The sequence below is a fragment of the Bos indicus x Bos taurus genome, chromosome 5 (assembly GCF_003369695.1).
Source record: "Bos indicus x Bos taurus breed Angus x Brahman F1 hybrid chromosome 5, Bos_hybrid_MaternalHap_v2.0, whole genome shotgun sequence".
Lineage (NCBI taxonomy): Eukaryota > Metazoa > Chordata > Mammalia > Artiodactyla > Bovidae > Bos > Bos indicus x Bos taurus.
This window is the reverse complement of record NC_040080.1, coordinates 99,961,815-99,968,384: the sequence shown is the minus strand read 5'-3', so window position 1 is coordinate 99,968,384 and position 6,570 is coordinate 99,961,815. Positions and strand designations below refer to the sequence as shown.

The 6,570-nt window shown below is 36.7% G+C and overlaps 1 non-coding gene across 1 annotated transcript; it reads left to right on the top strand.

The window, feature by feature from the left end:
• Positions 1 to 603: 603 nt before the first annotated feature.
• TRNAC-ACA lies at positions 604 to 675 on the top strand. The gene has a single exon. It is a non-coding gene; the product is annotated as a tRNA-Cys (tRNA).
• The last annotated feature ends 5,895 nt before the right edge of the window (positions 676 to 6,570 follow it).

The window sequence follows — 6,570 nt, the reverse complement described above, 5'->3', positions numbered from 1 at the left end:
TCAGACTGTCTATTCATTCGTGATTCAGTTTTGGTGGTGTAGGTTTCTAAGGAATTATCCTCTTCTTCTTGGTTATCAAATGTATTGCCATATAATGATTTTTGGCGTTTCTCTATATTATTTATAAGTTTCCTCTAAAATTTTAATTTTATTTCAGTGCCCTCACATTTTGTCTTAGTCTAGCTAAAAATTGTCTATTTTGTTTATCTTAAAAAATCCTTAGTTTCATTGATCTTTTCTAGTGTTTTTCTGGTCTCTATTTCATTTTTTTCTGCCCCAATCTTCATTGTAATTTTTTTATTCTGTTAACTTTGGGCTCAGTTTTTTCATTTTTTCATGTTTTTTGAGGTTTTACACTGGGTTGTTTGCTGTCTTTATTTTTTCCTAATTTAGGTATTTATCACCAAAAACTTCTCTCTTAGAACTGCTTTAACTGAATCCTATAAGTTTTGATATGCAGTGTTTCCATTTGTTTGTCTCAAGATGCTTTTGGGTTTTCTTTTTGATTTCTTTTTTGATTCATTAGTTGTTCAGGAATGTCTTGCTTGTTTTCTAAATATTTGTAAATTTTCCACATATATTAATTTTTAAAATTTAGGGACTTCCCTAGTGGCTCAGATGGTAAAGCATCTGCCTACAATGCAGGAGACCCAGGTTCAATCCCTGGGTTGGGAAGATCTCCTGGAGAAGGAAATGGCAACCCACTCCAGTATTCTTGCCTGGAAAATTCCATGGACAGAACAGCCTGGTAGGCTATAGTCCATGGGGTCGCAAAGAGTCGGACATGACTGAGCGACTTCACTTCACTAGATCTGGTAACGATAACCCTGAATGTGAGACGGCAAAATAGACACAGATGTATAGATCTCTGCTAGTGTCTTTTGGTGGTATCACATTCACTTTTTTCTTCATGATACTTGTAGCCTTGTGTTGCTTTGCACACCTGAAGAGGTGAATACATCTTCCCATGTTTACTGACTGGTGTTAGCAAGTAGATTTCTTCTGTCAAGTTCCAGGATGATGGCACTATTTTCAGTCATGGTAGAGCTGGGTTGCAGCCAGTCGTGTAGCTGCTGCTGGGTCTGTAGTAGGATCTGTATTTGCGGGCCTTTTACCAGAGGTTTGGGCTCACATGCGTTGTGTCTGGTCCTTGGGTGAATAGGACTCCCTCTAAAACCTTGGTCAGTAGTGCTGGCACTAGAACAATGGTATGCTTTAAGGTTCACAGATGGGCTTGTTACCAGGCACAAGGATGTGTGCAGCTCTCTCTGGGTCTCTGGGTGTGCTCTTAATAAGTTGCTAGGCAGAAGTAGCCCCTGACAACAGCTGAGGACCAGAACAAAGTCACAGGGCTGCTTCAGAATCCATTGCTGAGACCAAATTCTGAAAGCCTGTCCCCTACAACATGGAGGGGTGTGCCTCCTGCCAGGTTCCTGGTTGGGCAGGACTGTCCCCAGACCATGGCTGAGCAGGATTGTTGTTGGGCCACACGATTACTTCAGGATTCACAATCAGACTAATGTCAATGAAGCTGCCTCTGGAGGCATATTAGGACATGTCTCCCTCTGGGTGCTGGGACATCAAAATCACTCCTGAAGAAGTGTGGTTGAGAGGGGCTGGGTGACAGGCTTCAAGATCTGCATCAGACTGAGGTCTGTGGATTTGCCTCCAGGAGCATGGCTGGGCTAGTCATGCATTTTTCACTTCAGGTCTTAAGGCCTCTACCCCTTGGTTCTTAAGCATTTTTCCAGCCCTGGAGGATTTTGTCTGAATGTTACCAGACATCTTTGCATCCTCAATATCTTTGGAAAAAAACAAATATTATGATTTATTTTGTAAGCACATGGAGATCAGTAGAGAGTAAAGACTCAACTTCTGGTTCTATAAAGTTATTTTGAAAAACAGGTTGAAGTCATGATAGTGGTGTTTAAAATGTCCAAAAATATGTATTTTTACAGGAATAGCCAATGCTAAGATGGAATCTATAAAGTAATATATGTCTGTGTCTGATACACTTTCTTCCTATATGTGAAAATAAAAATGACTTTAGATGTCACATTCTTTCCTTGACCAAGCTGAAGAAATTTTCAGAGAAGAATGGCTTATAGTGGTCTGAGAAATCTTAGCAAGAACAGGCAGCTATTTCAAAGTTTGTCAGAAGTCTTTTTTTTTTTAATTGGAGTAGTGAATTCAGCATATTTCTTTGCTTTTTTTTTTCTTTTTTTTTTTTCAATTTTTAATTGAAGGATAATTGCTTTACAAAATTTTGTAGTTTTCTGTCATACATCAATAAGAATCAGCCATGGGTAAACCCATGTCCCCTCCCTCCCAGACCTCCCTCCCATCTCCCTCCCCATCCCACCCTTCAGCTTGTCACAGAGCCCCTGTTTGAGTTCCTGAGTCATACAGGAAATTCCCATTGGCTACCTATTTTACATGCTGCTGCTAAGTCGTTTCAGTTGTGTCTGACTCTGAGCCTCTCCATAGATGGCAGCCCACCAGGCTCCTCTGTCCCTGGGATTCTCCAGGCAAGAATACTGGAGTGGGTTGCCATTTCCTTCTCCAATGCATGCACGCTCAGTCGCTTCAGTCATGTCCAACTCTGTGCAACCCCATGGACAGCAGCCCACCAGCCTCCCCTGTCCACAGGATTCTCCAGGCAAGAATACTGGAGTGGGGTGCCAATTCCTTCCCAATCTATTTTACATAAATTTCTATGCTGAAAGCTTGCTTATAAAAGCCTGTGAAACTCTGGTCTAAGATGTGTACACACACTTTCCCCCAGTGAGGGTACAGAGTGTCCTTTTTGGCCACTGTCAGTAAGAAAACAACTAAAAAAATATAAAAGGATTGATGACATCAGGAAAATTTCTGTCTAACCTACATTTTACTTCTACCACCTATTTAATAAACTAACAGACTCTGAAAAATCAATATTAAATTATTAATATTAAGGAAAAACGTACAAAGAGTACTTATTTGCATTAAGAAAGATTTTTCTACTTATTTTTAAAAAACTAAGATAGGTACTCTCTGTAGGGATTTAGGCATTTGTTTAGGACCACTTATTAGGTAACTGCATGTCCCTGTTGTCCAGCATAGTGGTCCTGGCATAAATATAAATAATGCCACAATTTTGATAATAAATTATATGTTATCTTTATCATTGTTACCCTTGACTCTCCTAATTAAGGAGAGTCACAAGGTAAAAATTTTAAATACAAATACAGTGGTATGCTGACAACAAAAATTCATCCTAAATGAAAAAAAAAAAAAAGAAAGATGGTCATAGAGGGCAGGGGAGGTGGTGGTGGGTCAATCATGTTATTGCCACTTTATTTTATTTTTAAAAAATATTAAAATTGTATTGATTTAAAAAAAAAAGAAAAGAAAAGAAAGGGATAAAGGATATTTGAAATGACATCATGAATCAACATAAAAGTTGGATTAAATTTCAATAAAATTAATTTATTCTTTACTTTAAAAGATGCAACTATTACATTAAAAGCATACATAGAAAATAGAATATAATTTAAAATTATATGCTGTCTTAGAGTTCATTTTTTTTATATTTTGCAATTCAATCAGTGAGGTTAGATTCAGTATTTAGTATCCAGACCTTGTGAGTATATTATAGCATGGTAATTATAGGTAGATATTAAAAGACAAGCAGCTGCACAAAAGTTTATTAATTTCAAATTCTATTTTATCATGGAATTTCATTCAAATACCTACTATCATATCAGGTTCAAGAATGTTTTATATAGGAACCTCCATGGGGGTTTTATGGAAAAACATTTAGTGAAAAGGTATATTCTTGATAAATAGACCAGTTATCCTCATCCTGACTGCACACCTGAATCATTTTAAATGTTTTATTTTATTTATTTTTTGATTGAGCTGCTTTTGTCCAATTCTCAGAAGACCTAATTCGCTAGAACGAATTCAAAATTCTGGGTTTTTGAAAATGGTCTGTAAGCAATTCTGAAAAATGGCTTTGTTTTTAGAACATTGCTCTATGGTTTTGGCTTGGACTTTCAAATATCTTGTGTGGTCTCTTGCTCTGGTGAACCAGACTGGACTTCTTTTATAGCTGTCACCTAAAGCTGGGGTTAGGCTCAAGCTGAGTAGACTGCTGCTTTCTTGTCTAAACCCATGGTTTAGTCTTCACTTCAGGCATCTTATATAATACAGTGACTATAGGTGAAGGATTATAATAATACAAAAAAGAAAGTCTGCGCTTTAGTGATAAAAAAAAAGTTTCAGTAACTTTCCTCTTTAATTCTTTTTTTTTTTTTTTTTCCTTGGAAAGCTACTCTGGTTTGTCTTCTTAGTATCTTCATATCGTTCTAACAGTACATGAGAAAAGAGGAAATCCAAGGGAACATCTCTCAAGAAAGAATAGCTCACATGAAGGATACATAGTCTGATACAAGAGAAAACCAAAAGAAGATCCTTGGTACTTAAGAATAATTCTCTTAGCAGTATCTGTTAATTTTCCAGCTTCTCATATTTTAATGTTCTCTTATTAGAAATTACATAGAAAATAGTTACTGATAAGAAAATCTTCCTGAATTTAGTGTGACAGTGTATTGGTCCCATTTTTGAAAAGGATTTGAAACTAAGTATTCAACAGATATTATGATTTAGATGAAGAAAGTGAAAAACTACAGATAACCTGCTGCAGCTACAAAATAATTCATCCAAATTTTAGTGAAACTTTGTAGTCTATGACTTTAACAATTTACTAATAAAGAAGAGTATTTTCTGTTCTTTCAAAGTAATTAGTCTAGTAGCTTTTTTTTTTACAGTTAAATTTATTATTGCTTTACCTGATATCATTCTAAGTAGAAAAATTTCAAAATATATGACCATTTAAGCAGAAATATAAAAGCTTTGTTTACTCTGTGATATTTCTGAATGTCAAAGAGTAATTCCAACACCTAGGTTTAAAGAATACTGTAAACTTCAGAAAGCATATTTTGCTATTCATAAATGGGGAGGCAGATTTAATTCTAAGAAGCAGTAAGTGTATTGAATTCTGCCAGATAGTAGAAGCATTTGTAATAGTAAGAAGTCTATTGGTGGCACATTGTCAATATTAATTGACTGGGCAGAAGAAAAAAATTCAATGATATGAAAAATTCAGGAAACTGGCAAAGAATCTTTAAGAATAGAGTTAGGAATGTTTGTTTTGCACTCTATTGAAAAGAAAATCGATAGCTGCTTTTGACACCATTCAGAAATATGTGTTTTCATCAAATGCAAAATGTATTGTCATAAATTTAAGATACTTTGGATGAAATTATTCTGAGATTTTAGGTTAAATATAAAAAATATGAAACGATGCCTCAAATCAAGCTAACACATTAAGACTGACTCTTGGACTTAGTATTTAAGATTTTTGTATAACTGTATACACATACATTGGGACTTCCCTGGTGGCTCAGATGGTAAAAGCATCTGCCTACAATGCAGGAGGCCTGGGTTTGATCCCTGGGTTGGGAAGATACCCTGGAGAAGGAAATGGCAGCCCACTCCAGTATTGTTGCCTGGAAAATCCCATGGACAGAGGAGCCTGGCAGGCTCCATGGGGTCACAAAGATTGGACACGACTGAGCAACTTCACTTCACTTCACTTCATACACATACATGTGATGTATATATAGGAGTATAAGGAGTTTAGACTGTTTTCTTCTTCACTGATATAAGCCAAATGAAATTCTTTAGCGTGCTATAGTCAACATATAGGCAGAAAGTTGGTTAACAGAGTGTACTGTTACAGCTTCAGTTTTATGTTTTCAATGGATTTAATGTCACACATCAATTAGGCTGATAAAAACTAAACTTATATTGGTCAAAGACATCTTTAATGTGATAACTTTGCAAAACTAGCTAAAAGAGAGAGTGGGAGAGAGAACTTGAACTTTCCCTTAGAGGGCTTCTCATGGCAGGCTGAGGAGGGCTGCAACATTGATTTACAGTTGATCCAGGACCTTCAGATGCCCCTGCAACAAGCTCCCCTAATGTCAGAAGAATCCTCCAGGTAAGAGGCAGAGAGGCACTGATGGGGGAAGATTAAGCATGTAGATAATTGTCTACCTAGGCTTCAGGTGAACTTGGATGTGAGCAAAGGAAGATGGCAGAGCATTCTCAGAAATCTGCAACTACAGGGAGAAAATGAAGCTTTTGTGAAGAGAAATAAAAGGGTATGTTGAATTCCAAGACTGGGGAACCTGAGGATTGTTTTGGTGCATATGTTGAGGCTTTCTGCATTGGTTAGATGAATGCATTTTGCATCTACTCAGAGATTCTCTGTAAGAAATCTACACATTTAAAATTGAAAGTGAGTATTTAAAAGTATTCTCATTTAACTATACAGAATGTAATCTTGTTTTGTACTTCAAATATTTCCAGAAGTAATTGAAGTTAGAAGCTGCCCACCAATAATTCAGAATGCTTTTACGGAGAAGGCAATGGCACCCCATTCCAGTACTCTTGCCTGGAAAATCCATGGACAGAGGAGCCTGGTAGGCTGCAGTCCATGGGGTCGCTAAGAGTCGGGAACGA